Below are 20,556 nucleotides of genomic sequence, written 5' to 3'. Positions count from 1 at the left end.
AGTCCGCACCGACCAGCGATCCCCGCACACTAGCACTAGGGTTGCCAACTGTCCCGTATTAGCCGGGACATCCCGTATTTTGGGCTAAATTGGTTTGTCCCGTACGGGACCGCCCTTGTCCCGTATTAGGCCCGTGGGCCGCTGTAGGCCCGGACACTGTAGGTCCGTGGGCCGCTGTAGGGCCGCTGTAGGGCCGCAGACTGCAGGCCCGGGGGCCGCTGTAGGCCCGGACACTGTAGGCCCGTGGGCCGCTGTAGGCCCGGACACTATAGGCCCGTGGGCTGCCGTAGGCCCCGACACTGTAGGCCCGGGAGCCACTGTGGGCCCGGACACTGTAGGCCCGGACACTGTAGGCCCGTGTGCCGTTGTAGGCCCGGACACTGTAGGCCCGGGGGCCACTGTAGTCCCGGACACTGTAGGCCCGTGGGCCGCTGTAGGCCCAGACACTGTAGGCTAATGGAGTGTGTTCGAGGAGTGGGGCCGAGTGCGCTCCCCCGACAGAGATTGCTTAGCAACCCGCCTCCCGGCACGGGCGGCCTACATTGGTGGAGCGGGAGCACGTGGCCGCTGGCTGGGTGAGGTCACGTATGGCGCGGGCGGAGGCATCACCTTTGGTCCCTTATTTTGGAGTGAGAAAGTTGGCAACCCTAGCTAACACTATCCTAACATGCACACGATAGATTGTCTGCAGCTGGTGCTAAATTAAGATGGGAACAAAAGCTGAAGGTTTGTGACCCACTCAATAGACAATAGACAATAGACAATAGGTGCAGGAGTAGGCCATTCGGCCCTTCGAGCCAGCACCACCATTCAATGTGATCATGGCTGATCATTCACAATCAGTACCCCGTTCCTGCCTTCTCCCCATACCCCCTGACTCCGCTATATTTAAGAGCTCAATCTAGCTCTCTCTTGATAGCATCCAGAGAATTGGCCTCCACTGCCTTCTGAGGCAGAGAATTCCACAGAATATATCTCATCTATCCATTCACAGATAGATTCAAGTTTCTGCCTACTAAAATGGCGCCGTGACGTACTACGGTTTTTAGGGCCGAGTGGTCTATCTTGCTCTGCTCTATTATCTTTGGTTCGAGACCCTTCTTCAGTCTGAGAGTCAGGCGAGAGGTAGACATAGCGATGCGGAAGAGTAAGGTGTGAAAACGAGAGATCAAAGGGTCAAGGACAATGTAGAATGACCTTCCGTGACCTTTCTAGGACCATTCTCTGACCTTATGGCTCTCCCACCTGTAGAAACATCCTCCCCACATCCACTCTATCTGGGCCTTTCACTATCCGGTAAGCTTCAATGCGGAAAGTAAGTTTGAAGGGGAGAAAAGAAAATAGCAGAGGACTTAAACAAATATTTACAAAATAGTCATGTTTAAGCATAAACTCTCAGAAGTACAAAGGAACCAGAAGGGGAAAGTTAGATAGATAGAGAGTTAGATTTAGCTCTTCGGGCTAACGGGATCAAGGGATATGGGGAGAAGGCAGGAACGGGGTACTGATTTTGGATGATCAGCCATGATCATATTGAATTGTGGTGCTGGCTCGAAGGGCCGAATGGCCTACTCCTGCACCTATATTCTATGTTTCTATGACCTTATGTTCTATGTTTCTATTGTTAGCCGAGGGGAAGGTGACGTATCTCTGTGTCTCCCTCTCCTAGGGGTTGCCAACTATCTCACTCCCAAATAAGGGACAATGTGACGTCACCGCCCCGCGCCCCACGTGACCTCACCCAGCCAGCGGCCACGTGCTCCCGCTCCACCAATGGCGGCCGCCCGGGCCGGGAGTCGGGTTGCTACGCAACCTCCATTAGGCGGTGCCTGGGCCTCCGGACTTACACTGTCCGGATCTACACTGTCCGGACCTACACTGTCCAGACCTATAGTGTCCGGGCCTACAGTATCCAGGCCTACAGTGTGCAGACCTACAGTGTCCGGGCCTACAGTATCCAGGCCTACAGTGTGCAGACCTACAGTGTCCGGGCCTACACTGTCCGGACCTGCACTGTCCGGACCTACACTGTCCGGGCCTACAGTGTCTGAGCCTGCAGTGTCCGGGCCTACACTGTCCGGGCCTACACTGTCCGGACCTACACTGTCCGGGCCTACACTGTCCGGGCCTACACTGTCCGAGCCTACACTGTCCGGACCTACACTGTCTAGAACTACACCATCTGGAACTACAGCGTCCGGACCTACAGCGCCCTGGCCTACAGTGCCTGGGCCTACAGTGCCCCCGGGCCTACAGTGTCCGGGACTACAGCGGCCCCCGGGCCTAATACGGGACAGTTGGCGACCCTAGGATATGGGGAGAAGGCAGGAACGGGGCACAGATTGTGGATGATCAGCCATGATCGTATTGAATGGCGGTGCAGGCTCGAAGGGCCGAACGGCCTACTCCTGCACCTATTTTCTATGTTTCTGTGACCTGATGGTTCTATGTTTCTATTGTTGGCCGAGGGGAAGGTGATTTATCTCTGTTTCTCCCCCTCCCCTGGCTCCCAGTCTGATGAAGGGTCTGGACCCGGAACTTCTTAGCTCATTCATTGCTCCTATCCGGAGATGCTGCCCGTCCCGCTGAGTTACGGCAGCATTTTGTGCGTCTGCCTACCTCGTTGTGGAGGCACAAGCCAGAGGACACAGCAGCCAGATGGGACAGCTACGGGGTGGGTTAACAGCAGTAACACAGAAGGTAGACTATTAATAGCACGTGAGTCACTTCACTTGAGATCCCCCTCTGCTCCAGTTGCTAACTGACCCTGCTGTCTAACTTTCCAATACGACACAGCAAGGAAATGCAGATGCTGCTTAATTCATGCACCCTGGCCACTCAAAAGATCATAAGATCAGACGAGATAGGAGCCGAATTAGGCCATTTGGCCCATCGGGTCTATCCCGCCATTCAACAATGGCCGATCGATCTCTCCCTCTCAACCTCATTCCCCTGCCTGCCTTCTCTTCACGGTGGCGCCGCGGTAGAGTTGCTGCCTTACAGCGAATGTAGCGCCGGAGACTCAGGTTCGATCCTGACTACGGGTGCCGTCTGTACGGAGTTTGTACGTTCTCCCCGTAATCTGCATGGGTTTTATCCGAGATCCTTGGTTTCCTCCCACACTCCAAAGACGTGCAGGTTTGTAGGTTAATTGGCTGGGTAAATGTAAACGATTGTCCCTAGTGGGTGTAGGATAGCGTTAGTGTGCGGGGATCGCTGGGCGGCGCGGACTCGGTGGGCCGAAAGGCCTGTTTCCGCGCTGTATCTCTAAATCTAAAATCTAAATCTATAAAGTCGGGATTGAACCCGGGTCTCCGACGCTATGACGACGGCAATTCTACCGCTGTGCCACCGTGCCGCTCGTTTTATGTTCTTTATAGACAATAGACAACAGACAATAGACAATAGGTGCAGGAGGAGGCCATTCAGCCCTTCGAGCCAGCACCACCATTCAAAGCGATCATGGCTGACCATTCTCAATCAGTACCCCGTTCCTGCCTTCTCCCCATACCCCCTGACTCCTCTATCCTTAAGAGCTCTATCTAGCTCTCTCTTGAATGCATTCAGAGAATTGGTCTCCACTGCCTTCTGAGGCAGAGAATTCCACAGATTCACAACTCTCTGACTGAAAAAGGTTTTCCTCATCTCCGTTCTAAATGGCCTACCCCTTATTCTTAAACTGTGGCCCCTGGTTCTGGACTCCCCCAACATTGGGAACATGTTTCCTGCCTCTAACGTGTCCAACCCCTTAATAATCTTATACGTTTCGATAAGATCCCCTCTCATCCTTCTAAATTCCAGTGTGCACAAGCCTAGTCGCTCCAGTCTTTCAACATATGACAGTCCCGCCATTTGACTGTAAGTTGTTGAGGAACGTCAGCCTGTGACAAGGGTGGGCGTGAGGAAGTGATCCTTCCTTTTACACAGGGGAAAGACACCAATAAAGCAGAACTGAACGGTCGGCCTTCTCCCATGTTAGCGGAGCACTGGTACATCACTGCAGGATGTCCAACCGCAGTTTCCTAGTGCACCACACCCTTCCTCGCGAACGTGAAAACCATCTGCGTCACTTATCCCCAGAAGACTAAAACAGGTACACCGTATAAATAGAATCATTCTGCCGACACTGCACCTTTGAATCACACTTCCCTGCTACCAACTGGCTCCCGAGCAAGAAGCAACAAAAGAATATGTTCCACACAGCTACTGGCTTTAAACTGCGCGCATTAAACAGCACTCTGGCAACAATAGACAATAGACAATAGATCATAGGTGCAGGAGGAGGACATTCGGCCCTTCGAGCCAGCACCGCCATTCACTGTGATCATGGCTGATCATTCTCAATCAGTACCCCGTTCCTGCCTTCTCCCCATACCCCCTGACTCCGCTATCCTTAAGAGCTCTATCTAGCTCTCTCTTGAATGCATTCAGAGAATTGGCCTCCACTGCCTTCTGAGGCAGAGAATTCCACAGATTCACAACTCTCTGACTGAATTTTTTTTTCCTCATCTCAGTTCTAAATGGCCTACCCCTTATTCTTAGACTGTGGCCCCTTGTTTAAGACTACCCCATCGTTTAAGAAACAGTTGGACAGGTACATGGATGGGACAAGTTTGGAGGGTTATGGACCAAGCGCAGGCAGTTGGGACTCGTGTAGCTGGGACGTTGTTGGCCGGTGTGGGCGGGTTGGGCCGAAGGTCCTGTTTCCACACTGTATCACTCAATAACTCTATGACTCTATGAGAGTGGAAGGAATAGGGACAACTAGACCAAGTGGTCCTGTTGGGCCCAAACCTCCTGCACTGGTGCAGCACCTTCTCCAACCCCCCTCACCCTAGCCTCTCCTAGAGCTCTATCTAGCTCTCTCTTGAAAGTATCCAGAGAATTGGCCTCCACTGCCTTCTGAGGCAGAAAATTGCACAGATTCACCACTCTCTGACTGAAAACGTATTTCCTCATCTCAGTTCTAAATGGCCTACCCCTTATTCTTAAACTGTGGCCCCTGGTTCTGGACTCCCCCAACATCGGGAACATGTTTCCTGCCTCTAACGTGTCCAACCCCTTAATAATCTTATACGTTTCGATAAGATCCCCTCTCATCCTTCTAAATTCCAGTGTATACAAGCCTAGTCGCTCCAGTCTTTCAACATATGATAGTCCCGCCATTCCGGGAATTAACCTAGTAAACCTACCCTGCACGCCCTCAATAGCAAGAATATCCTTCCTCAAATTTGGAGACCAAAACTGCACACAGTACTCCAGGTGCGGTCTCACTAGGGCCCTGTACAACTGCAGAAGGGCCTCTTTGCTCCTATACTCAACTCCTCTTGTTATGGCCAACATGCCATCGGCTTTCTTCACTGCCTGCTGTACCTGCATGCTTATTTTGTGTCGACCCAGCATCTGCAGTTCTTTTTCCCAAATTAAAGAAGGGGCTGGTGCTGTGTTGTATTAGACACAGAAAATAGAAACATAGAAACATAGAAAATAGGTGCAGGAGTAGGCCATTCGGCCCTTCGAGCCTGCACCGCCATTCAATATGATCATGGCTGATCATCTAACTCAGTATCCCGTACCTGCCTTCTCTCCATACCCCATGATCCCTTTAGCCACAAGGGCCACATCTAACTCCCTCTTAAATATAGCCAATGAACTGGCCTCAACTACCTTCTGTGGCAGAGAATTCCAAAGATTTACCACTCTCTGTGTGAAAAAAGACGTTCTCATCTTGGTCCTAAAAGACTTCCCCCTTATCCTTAAACTGTGACCCCTTGTTCTGGACTTCCCCAACATCGGGAACAAACTTCCCGCATCTAGCCTGTCCAACCCCTTAAGAATTTTGTACGTTTCTATAAGATCCCCCCTCAATCTTCTAAATTCCAGCGAGTACAAGCCGAGTCTATCCAGTCTTTCTTCATATGAAAGTCCTGCCATCCCAGGGATCAATCTGGTGAACCTTCTCTGTACTCCCTCTATGGCAAGAATGTCTTTCCTCAGATTAGGAGACCAAAACGTGTTCTGTGGTCTGGAAGCTGCATAAATTAATAGGTTATTTCAGAAGTCCGTTAACTGTTGAAGGATTTGGTACATCACAACAGAAGCATTGGCACGCATAGCTGGATGGAACCCGAAGAGTTTAAATATAGAGTAACAGATACCTGGAAGTGAGTTGCAGGAAGTTTGTACATCAAATAACAAGTTATCTAGTGAATGGATACACAGTGCAATCCAGCCAAAGGCCACTGTGGATTATATATAGAGCAAGTTAGCTGGAGACGGACACAAAAAGCTGGAGTAACTCAGCGGGTCACACAACATCTCTGGAGAATAAGGATGGGTGGGTACGTTCCGAAGATAGGCACAAAGATTAGGAAAAAGATTAGGAAAAAGGAGACCTTGGTGTCCTTGTACACCAGTCAGTGAAAGTAAACACGCAGGTAGAGCAGGCAGTGTAGAAAGCTAATGGCCTGTTGGTAGGGTTGGCAACTTTCTCACTCCTAAATAAGGGACAAAAGGTGACGTCACCGCCCCACGCCCCACGTGACCTCACCCAACCAGCGGTCACGTGATCCCGCTACACCAATGGCGGCCGCCCGGGCCGGGAGGCGGGTTGCTATGCAACCTCCGTTAGGTGACGCCCGGGCCTACCTCGGCCCCCGGGCCTAATATCGGACAATGGCGGCCCCGTACGGGACAAACCAATTTAGCCCAATATACAGGATGTCCCAACCCTACATGTTGGCCATCAGAACGAGAGGATTTGAGTACAGGAGTAAAGAGATCCTTCTGCAGTTGTACAGGGCCCTACTGAGACCACATCTGGAGCACTATGTGCAGTTTTGGTCTCCTAATTTGAGGAAGGACGTCCTTGCTATTGAGGCAGTGCAGTGTAGGTTCACGAGGTTAATCCCCGGGATGGCGGGACTGTCGTATGAGGAAAGATTGGAAATACTGAGCTTGTATTCACTGGAGTTTAGAAGGATGAGAGGGGATCTTATAGAAACGTTTAAAATTATAAAAGGACTGGACAAGCTAAACGCAGGAAAAATGTTCCCGAAGTTGGGGGAGTCCGGAACCAGGGACCACACAGTCTAAGAATAAAGGGGAGACCATTTAAAACTGAGGTGAGAAAAAACCTTTTCACTCAGTGTTCTGAATTTGTGGCATTCTCTGCCACAGAGGGCAGTGGAGGCCAAATTCACTGGATGAATTTTAAAGTGTTTGATAGAGCTCTAGAGGCTAGCGGAATCAAGGGATATGGGGAGAAGGCAGGCACGGGTTACTGATTGTGGATGATCAGCCATGATCACATTGAATGGCGGTGCTTGCTCGAAAGGCAAAATAGCCTCCTCTTGCACCTATTTTCTATACCAGCAACTTTTACAGAGAGGGGGAGGTGAGTGCCTGGAACACGCTCTTGGGAGAGGTGGGGGGGTGGGGTTGGTGGTGGAGGGAGATACTATAGTGATGCTCAAGAGTCTTTTGGAGGCACAAGATGCTGGAGTAACTCAGCGGGACAGGCAACATCTCCAGAGAGAAGGAATGGGTGACATTTCGGGTCGAGACCCTTCTTCAGACTTTGGATAGACACATGGATATTCAGGGGAAGGGGGGGATAGGGATCATATGCAGGCAGGTAACAGTTGGTCTTGGCATCATGCCAATAGACAATAGACAATAGGTGCAGGAGGAGGCCATTCGGCCTTTCGAGCCAGCACCGCCATTCAATGTGATCATGGCTGATCATTCTCAATCAGTATCCCGTTCCTGCCTTCTCCCCATACCCTCTGACTCCACTATCCTTAAGAGCTCTATCCAGCTCTCTCTTGAATGCATTCAGAGAATTGGCCCCCACTGCCTTCTGAGGCAGAGAATTCCACAGATTAGGTCAAAGAGCCTATTCCTGTGCTGTACTGTTGTAAAGGACAAAATCCATTTCCAATTTTGAACTACTCATTGGAAGTATTGCAGGTTAGCTTGGTTTAGTTAAGTTCATAGAGACAGCATAGAGGGAGTACAGAGAAGGTTCACCAGATTGATCCCTGGGATGGTAGGACTTTCATATGAAGAACGACTGGATAGACTCGGCTTGTACTCGCTGGAATTTAGAAGATTGAGGGGGGATCTTATAGAAACTTACAAAATCCTTAAGGGGTTGAACAGGATGGATGCAGGAAGATTGTTCCCGATGTTGGGGAAGTCCAGAACAAGGGGTCACAGTTTAAGGATAAGGGGGAAGTCTTTTAGGACCGAGATGAGAAAGTTTTTTTTCACACAGAGAGTGGTGAATCTGTGGAATTCTCTGCCACAGAAGGTAGTTGAGGCCAGTTCATTGGCTATATTTAAGAGGGAGTTAGATGTGGCCCTTGTGGCTAAAGGGATCAGGGAGTATGGAGAGAAGGCAGGTACGGGATACTGAGTTGGATGATCAGCCATGATCATATTGAACGGCGGTGCTGGCTCGAGGGGCCGAATGGCCTACTCCTGCACCTATTTTCTATGTTTCTATGTTTCTATGAAACTGGCCCTTCGGACCACCGAGTCCACTCCGGCCAACGTTTACCCGTACACCAGTTCTATCCTACACACTCGGGACAATGTACTGACGCCAATTAGCCTACGAACCAGCACGTCTTTGGGACGCGGGAGGAAACCGGAGAAAACAGACGCAGACACAGGGGAGAACGTGCAAACTCCGAGTAGACAGCACCCGTAGGCAGCAACTCTCAATGGGGTGGAGAGGGAAAGATAGTCCACCCATGATTGAATGGCGGAGTGGCCCCTAATGGGCCGAATCCAGAACCAGGGGGTCTCAATCCAGAACCAGGGCCCACAGTTTTGAAGAATAAGGGGGTAGAGAGAGGAGAAGGAACGAACGATAGGCAGGAGGAAGGAACGGGGGAAGGAGAGAAAGAGAAAAGAAAGAATGTATGAAAGAAGGAAGGAAAGGAAAGAGAGAGAATGAAAGTGAGAATGACAGAAAGAGAGAGGAGGAAAGAATGAGATGAGAACGGAGGTGAGGGGAAACGGTTTCACCCAGAGAGTCGTGAATCTGTGGAATTCTCTGCCACAGAAGGCAGTGGAGGCCGAATCACTGGATGTTTTCAAGAGAGAGTTAGATCTAGCTCTTACGGGTAACGGAATCAAGGGATACGGGGAGAAAGCAGGCACGGGTTACTGATGGTGGATGATCAGCCATGATCACAGTGAATGGTGGTGCTGGCTCGAAGGGCCGAATGGCCTCCTCCTGCACCTATTTTCTATGTTTCTATGTCTCTATATTTCTAATTCTGCTCCCGTAATTCATGAACTTATGGGCTCCACCGTCGTGCCACTACGCTGCTCTCTTTAACTCTAGTACTCTCTCCACAAACGCTGCCCGACCTGCTGGGTGTTCCTCACCTGTTTTGTCTCCCCCGTTTTAACCTCGCCTCCACGTTCCGACATTCCTGCCACGCCTCCCAGGTCGACGGAGCCTGGGTGTGTTGGGCCCGTGGCTGGGCCCTGGGTCTATGTAGCTCATGGCTGGGGCCTGGGTCTGTGGGGCCGTGGCTGGGGCCTTGGGTCTGTGGGGCCCGTGGCTGGGACCTGGGTCTGTGGGGCTGATGGCTGGGGCCTTGGGTCTGTGGAGACACGGTTGGGGCCTGGGTTTGTGGGGCCCGCAGCGGCGGGCCTGGTTCTATGGAGCCCATGGCTGGGGCCTTGGTGTGTGGGGCCCGCAGCTGGGGCCTGGGTCTGTGGGGCCGTGGCTGGGGCCTGGGTCTGTGGGGCCGCAGCTGGGGCCTGGTTCTATGGAGCCCGTGGCTGGGGCCTTGTCTGTGGGGCCCGTGGCTGGGGCCTGGGTCTGTGGAGACACGGTTGGGGCCTGGGTGTGTGGGGTCCGTGGCCAAAGGCCCCTGGGTGTGTGGGGCCCGTAGCTGGGGCCTGGGTCTGTGGGGTCCGTGGCTGGGGCCTGGGTCTGTGTGACCTGCGGCTGGGGCCTGGTTCTATGGAGCCCATGGCTGGGGCCTTGTATGGGGACCCGCTGCTGGGGCCTGGGTCTGTAGGACCCGGTGTGGGGGGGGGGGGGGACGGACCGCCGTGAGGGGGGGTGGTGGGGGGAAACAAAGGGGGACCTAGCGCGGACACAATGTACCAGGAGCCACAGTTTAAGAACCAGAACCAGGGGCCACAGTTTAAGAATAAGGGGTAGGCCATTTAGAACGGAGATGAGGAAAAACTTTTTCCGTCAGAGAGTTGTGAATCTGTGGAATTCTCTGCCTCAGAAGGCAGTGGAGGCCGATTCTCTGGAAGCTTTCAAGAGAGAGCTAGATAGAGTTCTTAAGGATAGCGGAGTCAGGGGGTATGGGGAGAAGGCAGGAACGGGGTACTGATTGAGAATGATCAGCCATGATCGCATTGAATGGCGGTGCTGGCTCGAAGGGCCGAATGGCCTCCTCCTGCACCTATTGTCTATTATCTATTGTCTATTGTCTATTGTTTATACTCTGTTACTTTGTCAGCGCCCTTTACGTGGTGACTATTTGCATACCTTGGGCGTGACTGAAAGAATTTCACCGTGATTTGTCACGTGTGAGAATGTAGCATTCGTTCAATCGATCGTCCGTTCATTCATTCGTTCTTTCAATCGTCCATTCATTCATTCTTTCAATCGTTCATTCTTTTCCCAGCCGGTGTTGCGACAAGAAAAGCTGCGGAAACCGTAACGAGACTCCTTCAGACCCAGTCATCATCGACAGGTAGGGCTTTCTTTGCTCCCCGATTCCGTCTGGGGGGGTTTTTTTTTGTGTAAGGAGGTTTAGCGGGGAAATATTTCTCACTGGAGACAAGTAGTATCGCCAACGACAACTAGGTTAATTCCCGGAATGGCGGGACTGTCGTATGTTGAAAGACTGTTACCCCCCCAGAGTAGGAGAAGCAAGAACCAAACCGGAGGAGAAGGGTCTCAACCCAAAACGTCACCCATTTCTTCTCTCCCGAGATGCTGCTTGACCTGCTGAGTTACTCCAGCATTTTGTGAATAGAAACCAAACCAGAGGAGTTGAGTACAGGAGCAAAGAGGTCCTTCTGCAGTTGTACAGGGCCCTAGTGAGACCGCGCCTGGAGTACTGTGTGCAGTTTTGGTCTAAAATTTGAGGAAGGATATTCTTGCTATTGAGGGCGTGCAGCGTAGGTTTACTAGGTTAATTCCCGGAATGGCGGGACTGTCATATGTTGAAAGACTGGAGCGACTAGGCTTGTATACACTGGAATTTAGAAGGATGAGAGGAGATCTTATCGAAACGTATAAGATTATTAAGGGGTTGGACACGTTAGAGGCAGGAAACATGTTCCCAATGTTGGGGGAGTCCAGAACCAGGGGCCACAGTTTAAGAATAAGGGGCAGGCCATTTAGAACTGAGATGAGGAAAATCTTTTTTAGTCAGAGAGTTGTGAATCTGTGGAATTCTCTGCCTCAGAAGGCAGTGGAGGCCAGTTCTCTGAATGCATTCAAGAGAGAGCTAGATAGAGCTCTTAAGGATAGCGGAGTCAGGGGGTATGGGGAGAAGGCAGGAACGGGGTACTGATTGAGAATGATCAGCCATGATCACATTGAATGGCGGTGCTGGCTCGAAGGGCCGAATGGCCTCCTCCTGCACCTATTGTCTATTGTCTATTGTCTATTTATTTCAAGAGGGCTTGCGTACAAAAAGAGGGGTGGGAATGCTGGGGCTCCATCAGGCGCTGGTCAGACCGCCTTTGGAGTATTGTGAGCAATTGTGGGCACCTTATCTGAGGAAGGATGTGCTGGCCCTGGACAGGGTCCAGAATGATCCCAGGAATGAGTGGGTTAAACTATGATGAGTGTTTGTCGGCACTGGGCCTGTACTCGCTGGAGTTTAGAAGAATGAGGGGGGAGGGGGGGGGGGTATCTCTCTCTCTCTATCTCTCTGTATCTATATTTAACTGCATCTCTCTCTCTCTCTCTCTCTCTCTCTCTCTCTCTCTCCCTCTCTCCCTCTCTCTCCCTCTCTCTCCCTCTCTCTCTCTCTCTCTCTCTCTCTCTCTCTCTCTCTCTCTCTCTCTCTCTCTCTCTCCCTCTCTCCCTCTCTCCCTCTCTCTCCCTCTCTCTATATTTCTCTGCATCTCTCTATCTCTCTGTATCTCTCTCTCTCTGTGTATCTATATTTATCTGTATCTCTCTCTGTATCTCTCTATCTCACTCCGTCTCTCTCTCTCTCTCTCTCTCTCTCTCTCTCTCTCTCTCTCTCTCTCTCTCTCTCTCTCTCTCTCCCTCTCTCCCTCTCTCTCCCTCTCTCTCCCTCTCTCTATATTTCTCTGCATCTCTCTATCTCTCTGAATCTCTCTCTCTCTGTGTATCTATATTTCTCTCTCTCTCTCTCTCTCTCTCTCTCTCTCTCTCTCTCTCTCTCTCTCTCTCTCTCTCTCTCTCTCTCTCTCTCTCTCTCTCTCTCTCTCTCTCTCTCTCTCTCTCCCTCTCTCTCCCTCTCCCTATCTCTCTCTATCTCTCTATCTCTTTCATGTCCAGCCTCGCTCCCCCACATCCCAATCGGCCGAGTAGAACAGGCCTGTCATCTTCCACAGCTGTGCTTCCTGTGAGTCCCTGTGAGATCAGGGAGTCCAGCTGTTTGCTCGGACGGGAATGCAGCAGGCAAATTAGAGGAGAATGTGAGGTATCCGTGTAAGACTGATGAGAGGAATGCGCTTGTAATCAGATAGCAGCTTCCAGTTGTTGCTTTCTGTCCCAGTGAAAGGACAGTGGAGATCAGGCGGTCATTTCCACGGCCTCAACCCGTGGGTGTTCAGGAAACAGAGCAGGAAGCATTGGTCTCAGTGATCAGCCTGCAGGTTGCTGGGATATCAGCGACTGGATGGGACCACACACACACACGCATTCAGGGTGCAGGGAGTATATTAGCTTATTGCACCGGCGTTTAGTGTACCGAGGCACAGTGAAAAGCTTTTAGACAATAGACAATAGGTGCAGGAGTAGGGCATTCGGCCCTTCGAGCCAGCACCGCCAATCAATGTGATAGACAATAGACAATAGGTGCAGGAGGAGGCCATTCGGCCCTTCGAGCCGGCACCGCCATTCACCGTGATCATGGCTGATCATTCTCAATCAGTACCCCGTTCCTGCCTTCTCCCCATACCCCCTGACTCCGCCATCCTTAAGAGCTCTATCTAACTCTCTCTTGAATGCATTCAGAGAATTGGCCTCCACTGCCTTCTGAGGCAGAGAATTCCACAGATTCACAACTCTCTGACTGAAAACGTTTTTCCTCATCTCCGTTCTAAATGGCCTACCCCTTATTCTTAAACTGCGGCCCCTGGTTCTGGACTCCCCCAACATTGGGAACATGTGTCCAACTATCTCACTCTCAAATAAGGGTCAAGGTGACGTCAACGCCCTGGGCCCCATGTGATCTTACCCAGCCAGCGGCCACGTGCTCCCACTCCACCTTAATGATCTTATACGTTTCGATAATTAGGGGATGAGGAAGAACTTTTTCAGTCAGAGAGTGGTGAAGGTGTGGAATTCTCTGCCTCAGAAGGCAGTGGAGGCCAGTTCATTGGATGCTTTCAAGAGAGAGCTGGATAGAGCTCTTAAGGATAGCGGAGTGAGGGGGTATGGGGAGAAGGCAGGAACGGGGTACTGATTGAGAGTGATCAGCCATGATCGCATTGAATGGCGGTGCTGGCTCGAAGGGCTGAATGGCCTACTCCTGCACCTATTGTCTATTGTCTATTGTCTATTGTCTATTGATAAGATCCCCTCTCATCCTTCTAAATTCCAGTGTATACAAGCCTAGTCGCTCCAGTCTTTCAACATACGACAGTCCCGCTATTTTTGATGCGCGCTAACCGGTCAGCTGAAAAGACAAGACATGATGACAGTCGAGCCATTCGCAGTGTACAGATACAGGTCCGGACAGTGTAGGCCCGGAGGCCCAGGCGTTGCCTAACGGAGGTTGCTTGGCAACCCGCCTCCCGGCCCGGGCGGCCGCCATTGGTGATGCGGGAGCACGTGGCCGCTGGCTGGGTGAGGTCATGTGGGGTGCGGGGCGGTGACGTCACCTTGTCCCTTATTTGGGAGTGAGATAGTTGGCAACCGAGGGAGGGGGGTTTTCTCACTGGAAACGTTTTTCCTCATCTCAGTTCTAAATGGCCTACCCCTTATTCTTAAACTGTGGCCCCTGGTTCTGGACTCCCCCAACATTGGGAACATGTTTCCTGCCTCTAACGTGTCCAACCCCTTAATAATCATACGTTTCGATAAGATCTCCTCTCATCCTTCTAAATTCCCCTCCCCGTCCCCTCCTCCCTCCTCCCCCCTCCCTCTCCCTCCCCCCTACCTCCTCCTCCCTCCCTCTCCCTCCCTAGGTGATAGATTTAAAGTTTAAAATGTGAATAACTTTAAAAATATAACATTGATTTCAATGAAACTTCTTCCATTAGCACCAAAGGGACGACGGTGAGTAAGGTGGGCCTAAAATTGTCGTGATATCGTGTACCATTTTGGCTGTAGTTCAGGAACAAACAAACAAGAGTTTTCATAAAGGGATAAAGAGATAGATGATCAGTGTTTTTCCCCTCAAAAATGTACAAGACAAAAAAACTGTGCAAAAGCTCTTCACAGATTCTCAATGCCTATACATTAATTAATGTCATGCTCACACCTAGCTTTAAACAAAACACCCTTGCCACTCGTGATCGGTTATATAAAGTAACTGGATCAGCTGGAAAAGAGTGCAGGGATGATTTACGAGGATGATGCCGGGACCTGAGGGCCTGAGCTCCAGGGAGAGGTTGGGCAGGCTGGGACTCTACTCCTTGGAGCGCAGGAGGACGAGGCTGTGATCTTCGTTTTGGACTCCTAATTTGAGGAAGGGCATCCTTGCTATTGAGGGAGTGCAGCGTGGGTTCACCAGGTTAATCCCCGGGTTGGCGGGACTAACCTATGACGAAAGAATGGGTCGACTGGGCTCGTATTCACCGTAATTTAGAAGGATGAGAGGGGATCTTAGACAATAGACAATAAGTACAGGAGGAGGCCATTCAGCCCTTCGAGCCAGCACCGCCATTCAATGTGATCATGGCTGATCATTCTCAATCAGTACCCCGTTCCTGCCTGCTCCCCATACCCCCTGACTCCGCTATCTTTAAGAGCTCTATCTAGCTCTCTCTTGAATGCATTCAGAGAATTGGCCTCCACTGCCTTCTGAGGTAGAGAATTCCACAGATTCACAACTCTCTGACTGAAAAAGTTTTTCCTCGTCTCAGTTCTAAATGGCCTACCCCTTATTCTTAAACTGTGGCCCCTTGTTCTGGACTCCCCCAACATTGGGAACATGTTTCCTGCCTCTAAGTATAAGAAAATAACTGCAGATGCTGGTACAAATCGATTTATTCACAAAATGCTGGAGTAACTCAGCAGGTCAGGCAGCATCTCGGGAGAGAAGGAATGGGTGACGTTTCGGGTCGAGACCCTTCTTCAGACTTCCTGCCTCTAACGTGTCCAACCCCTTAATAATCTTATACGTTTCGATAAGATCTCCTCTCATCCTTCTAAATTCCAGTGTATACAAGCCTAGTCGCTCCAGTCTTTCAACATATGACAGTCCCGCCATTCCGGGGATTAACCTAGTGAACCTACGCTGCACGCCCTCATATCTTATAGAAACATATAAAATTCTTAAGGGATTGGACAGGCCAGATGCAGGAAAAATGTTCCCCATGATGGGGGAGTCCAGAACAAGGGGTCATAGTTCAAGAATAAGAGGTTGGCCATTTTGGACCGAGATGAGGAAAAACATTTTCACCCAGAGAGTTGTGAATCTGTGGAATTCTCTGCCACAGAAGGCAGTGGAGGCCAATTCACTGGATGTTTTCAAGAGAGAGTTAGATGTAGCTCTTGGGGCTAACGGAATCAAGTGACATGGGGAGAAAGCAGGAATGGGGTACTGATTTTGGTTGATCAGCCATGATCATATTGAATGGCAGTGCTGGCTTGAAGGGCCGAATGGCCTAGTCCTGGACCTACTTTCTACGTTTCTATGTTGCTATCTTACAGAGGTGTGCACAAGTCATGAAGGGAATAGATAGGGTGAATGCACAAAGCCTTATACCCAGGCTTGGGGATCAAGAACCAGAGGTCATCGGTTTAAAGTTAGAGGGGGAAAGCGTGCCAGGTATTAGGTGAGTGGGAAGGTTTGACAGTCAGATAATGGGACCATGGCCTGAGATGAACAGTCAGAAGGTGTGAGGTAAAAGGACTGAGGATAGTTTCGTTTAGTTTAGAGATACAGTGCGGAAACAGGCCCTTTCGGCCCACCGAGTCCGCGCCGCCCAGCGATCCCCGCACACTAACACTGTCCTACACACACTAGGGACAATTTTTACATTTACCAAGCCAATTAACCTGTAAACCTGTACGTCTTTGGAGTGTGGGAGGAAACCGAAGATCTCGGAGAAAACCCACGCGGGTCACGGGGAGAGCGTACAAACTCCGTACAGACAGCACCCGTAGTCAGGATCGAACCCAGGTCTCCGGCGCTGCATTTGCTGTAAGGCAGCAATTCTACCGCCGCGCCACCGTACCGAGATTGTGAAGCTAGAGGAAAGAGTGCAGGTGGAGGCGGATGGAGAGAGGGAAGAAATAAGTGCAAGTCCAGGTGGGGCACAGGGTTGAGGGGGGGGGGGGGACGAGAAAGTGGAGGGGGAGGTGGCATTTGTTAGTGGTCACCTAAAATTGTAGAGTTCAATGTGTGAATGGTGTGCAGGGGCCACAGTCTTAGAATCCAGGGGCCACAGTCTTAGAATCCAGGGGCCACAGTCTTGGAATAAAGGGGAGGCCATTTAAAACTGAGGTGAGAAGGAACATTTCCACCCAGAGAGTTGTGAATTTGTGGAATTCTCTGCCACAGAGGGCAGTGGAGGCCAAATCACTGGAAGGATTTTATGAGAGAGTTAGATAGAGCTCTAGGGGCTGGTGGAATCAAGGGATATGGGGAGAAGGCAGGCACGGGCTACTGATTGTGGATGATCAGCCATGATCACAATGAATGGCAGTGCTGCCTCGAAGGGCCGAATGGCCTCCTCCTGCACCTATTTTCTATGTTTCTATGTTTCTATGTTTCTATGTTTGTATGAAGTGAACTTTACTGTATCTTGATGGATGTGACCCTCATCTCATGTTGCGAGCAAGGCTTCCAATATATATTGTATGTCAGTCACTGCCATGGTCACGTGCTAACCATCATTTGCATTTAGAGGTGTATAAATGTGATGTGCTATTGAATTGACTGGTCAGACCACATTCGGTGCGTTGTGAGCAGTTTTGGGCCCCATATCTGAGGAGAGATGTGCTGGTGTTGGAGAGGGTCCAGAGGAAGTCTATGAGAATGGGTTAACATATCGAAGGTATTTATTCACAAAATGCCAGAGTAACTCAGCGAGTCAGGCAGCATCTCAGGAGAGAAGGAATGGGTGATGTTTCGGGTCGAGACCCTTCTTCAGACTGATGTCAGGGGGGGGCGGGACAAAGGAAGGACATAGGTGGAGACAGGAAGGTAGAGGGAGAACTGGGAAGGGGGAGGGGAAGAGAGGGACAGAGGAACTATCTAAAGTTGGAGAAGTCGATGTTCATACCGCTGGGCTGCAAGCTGCCCAAGCGAAATATGAGGTGCTGTTCCTCCAATTTCCGGCGGGCCTCACTATGGCACTGGAGGAGGCCCATGACAGAAAGGTCAGACTGGGAATGGGAGGGGGAGTGGAGACCAAATCAGGTTTCGACGGAGTGGTCTATCTCTGTTATCTTTGGGCCGAATGGCCTCATTCTGCTCCCGTGACTTACGGAGTGGAGGTTCGGCGGAGGAGGGAGAGAAGTGGAGGAAGTCCGACACCAGGGATCTTGGGTACATGGCGAGCCTCAGCCAGTGCCTGCTAATCACATCATCAATCTCAGCGGCAGTAAGATTCCAATTAGAGACTCATTCCGTTTGTGACATTGGAGGGAACGGTAGGATTGGGTTTTGCTTTAATTGTTGATGTCAGCCTGATTTATAACGTGTTTAGATGTTTCTTCAACCCTCTTCCTTATTAATGTCCCCTTGGGAGGCAAGTAAAGCGCTGGATTGATTGATGCTCCTCAGTACTTGCAGCGATTAGAATCCGACAAAAGTATATTTTGGTCCAGGACATCCAGACCAGGGGCCACACAGTTTAAGAATAAGGGGGTGGCCAGAATGATCAGCCATGATCACATTGATTGGCGGTGCTGGCTCGAAGGGCCGAATGGCCTCCTCCTGCACCTATTGTCTATTGTCTATTGTCTATTTGGAACAGAGATGAGGAAGAACTATTTCACCCAGAGAGTTGTGAATCTGTGGAATTCTCTGCCTCAGACGGCAGTGGGGGCCGATTCACTGGATGCTTTCAAGAGAGAGTTGGATAGAGCTCTTAAAGATAGCGGAGCCAAGGGGTACGGGGAGAGTTTGCACGTTCTCCCCATGACTTGCGTGGATTTTCTCTGGGATCTTCGGTTTCCTGAGGCAGGAGACATGTTCCCAATGTTGGGGGAGTCCAGAACCAGGGGCCACAATTTAAGAATAAGGGGTCGGCCATTTAGAACTGAGATGAGGAAAAACTTTTTCAGTCAGAGAGTTGTGAATCTGTGGAATTCTTTGCCTCAGAAGGCAGTGGAGGCCAATTCTCTGAAACATTCAAGATAGAGCTAGATGGAGCTCTTTAGGATAGCAGAGTCAGGGGGTATGGGGAAAAGGCAGGAACGGGGTACTGATTGTGGATGATCAGCCATGATCACATTGAATGGCGGTGCTGGCTCGAAGGGCCAAATGGCCTACTCCTGCACCTATTGTCTATTGTCTATTGCCAAGCATCTCTAAACTAAACTAAACTCAACGGGTCAGGCAGCATCTACGGGGAGCATGGCTAGGTAACGTTTTTGCTCTGAATCCCTCTGGATTAGACAGAAATGGAAGATAGACACAAAAAGTTGGAGTAACTCAGCGGGTCAGGCAGCATTTCTGGAGAGAAGGAACGGGTGACGTTTTGGGTCGTAAGGTTATAAGGTCATAAGTGATAGGAGCGGAATGAGGCCATTCGAACCATCCAGTCTACTCTGCCATTCAATCATGGCTGATCTATCACTCCCTCCTGACCCCATAACCGCTGACACCCGTACGAATCACTCTAAGGAGGCTTGGCCAAGATGGCCATTCGCCAGTCACGGCGCCAGGCGGAAGAGGACTCTGCCCGAGCCGGCTGCCTGCCCCTTTACCGGGGTTACGTCCGTCCGCGCCCGGGTGTCGTTGGAGAGGGACCACGCGCTATCCACGGGAACCCTGGGGGATTTCCGGGACCGCTGGGCACCGCGGGGGGTGGATTGCATCCTCAATAAGGACTGGGAAAATAGTTGTTTAATCGTATATTTGATATTTAAGAATATTAGTTTGACTTGGACTATGGTGTTTTGTTTTGAATTATTTAGTATTGTTCTCTGCCACAGAGGGCAGTGGAGGTCAATTCACTGGATGAATTTAAAAGAGAGTTAGATAGAGCTCTAGGGGCTAGAGGAATCAAGGGATATGCGGAGATATGAAACTTTTTCAGTCAGAGAGTTGTGAATCTGTGGAATTCTCTGCCTCAGGCAGTGGAGGCCAATTCTCTGAATGCATTTAAGAGAGGGCTGGATAGAGCTCTTAAGGATAGCGGAGTCACGGGGTATGGGGAGAAGGCAGCTACGGGGTACTGATTGTGAATGATCAGCCATGATCACAATGAATGGCGGTGCTGGCTCGAAGGGGCCGAATGGCCTCCTCTTGCTCCTATTTTCTATGTTTCTGTGTAAATAGTAATGTAAATACTTGAATAAATCTGATTTTGAGAGAAACAAAAAGTGTCAAGGCCCTTTTACAGACTGGACAAAGATGGGTTCTATTACGTAAGTAGGGAGAGTGCCAGTGAATGACAATACGCTCGACCGGAACCTTCTCTCACTTCCAGCTACGGCTGCTGTAATTATCAACTTTAGCCTTTCCACTTGTAACACAACAGCAGAAGGAAACTTGAAATGCCAATGGAGGACAGATTATCCCAGAATCCTTTACTGTCGGCAAAGTCCTCTATTAAGACTGTTGTCTCTGCCAACCTCACTGGAAACACTGCGGGAATGGAAACATAACAACATCGAAACATAGACAATAGGTGCAGGAGGAGGCTATTGGGCCCATCGAGCCAGCACCGCCATTCAATGCGATCATGGCTGATCATTCACAATCAGTAACCCGTTCCTGCCTTCTCCCCATACCCCCTGACTCCGCTATCCTTAAGAGCTCTATCCAGCTCTCTCTTGAATGCATTCAGAGAATTGGCCTCCACTGCCTTCTGAGGCAGAGAATGCCACAGATTCACAACTCTCTGACTGAAAAGGTTTTTCCTCATCTCCGTTCTAAATGGCCTACCCCTTATTCTTAAACTGTGGCCCCTTGTTCTGGACTCCTCCAACATTGGGAACATGTTTCCTGCCTCTAA

General features: G+C 50.5%; 1 pseudogene across 1 annotated transcript in view; it reads left to right on the top strand.

Annotated features, from left to right (window-relative positions):
* Window positions 1–20,556, top strand: part of LOC144598341 (transcription factor COE3-like) — a 167,578-nt pseudogene that overhangs the window by 75,870 nt on the left and 71,152 nt on the right. The window contains exon 6 of the transcript XR_013547852.1: window positions 10,671–10,739. The product of XR_013547852.1 is annotated as a transcription factor COE3-like (transcript). The remainder of the gene's footprint in view (window positions 1–10,670; window positions 10,740–20,556) is intronic.

The sequence above is a fragment of the Rhinoraja longicauda genome, chromosome 1 (assembly GCF_053455715.1).
Source record: "Rhinoraja longicauda isolate Sanriku21f chromosome 1, sRhiLon1.1, whole genome shotgun sequence".
Classification (NCBI taxonomy): Eukaryota; Metazoa; Chordata; class Chondrichthyes; order Rajiformes; family Arhynchobatidae; genus Rhinoraja; species Rhinoraja longicauda.
The sequence above is the reverse complement of the archived record's forward strand: the minus strand, read 5'-3'. Positions and strand labels throughout refer to the sequence as shown.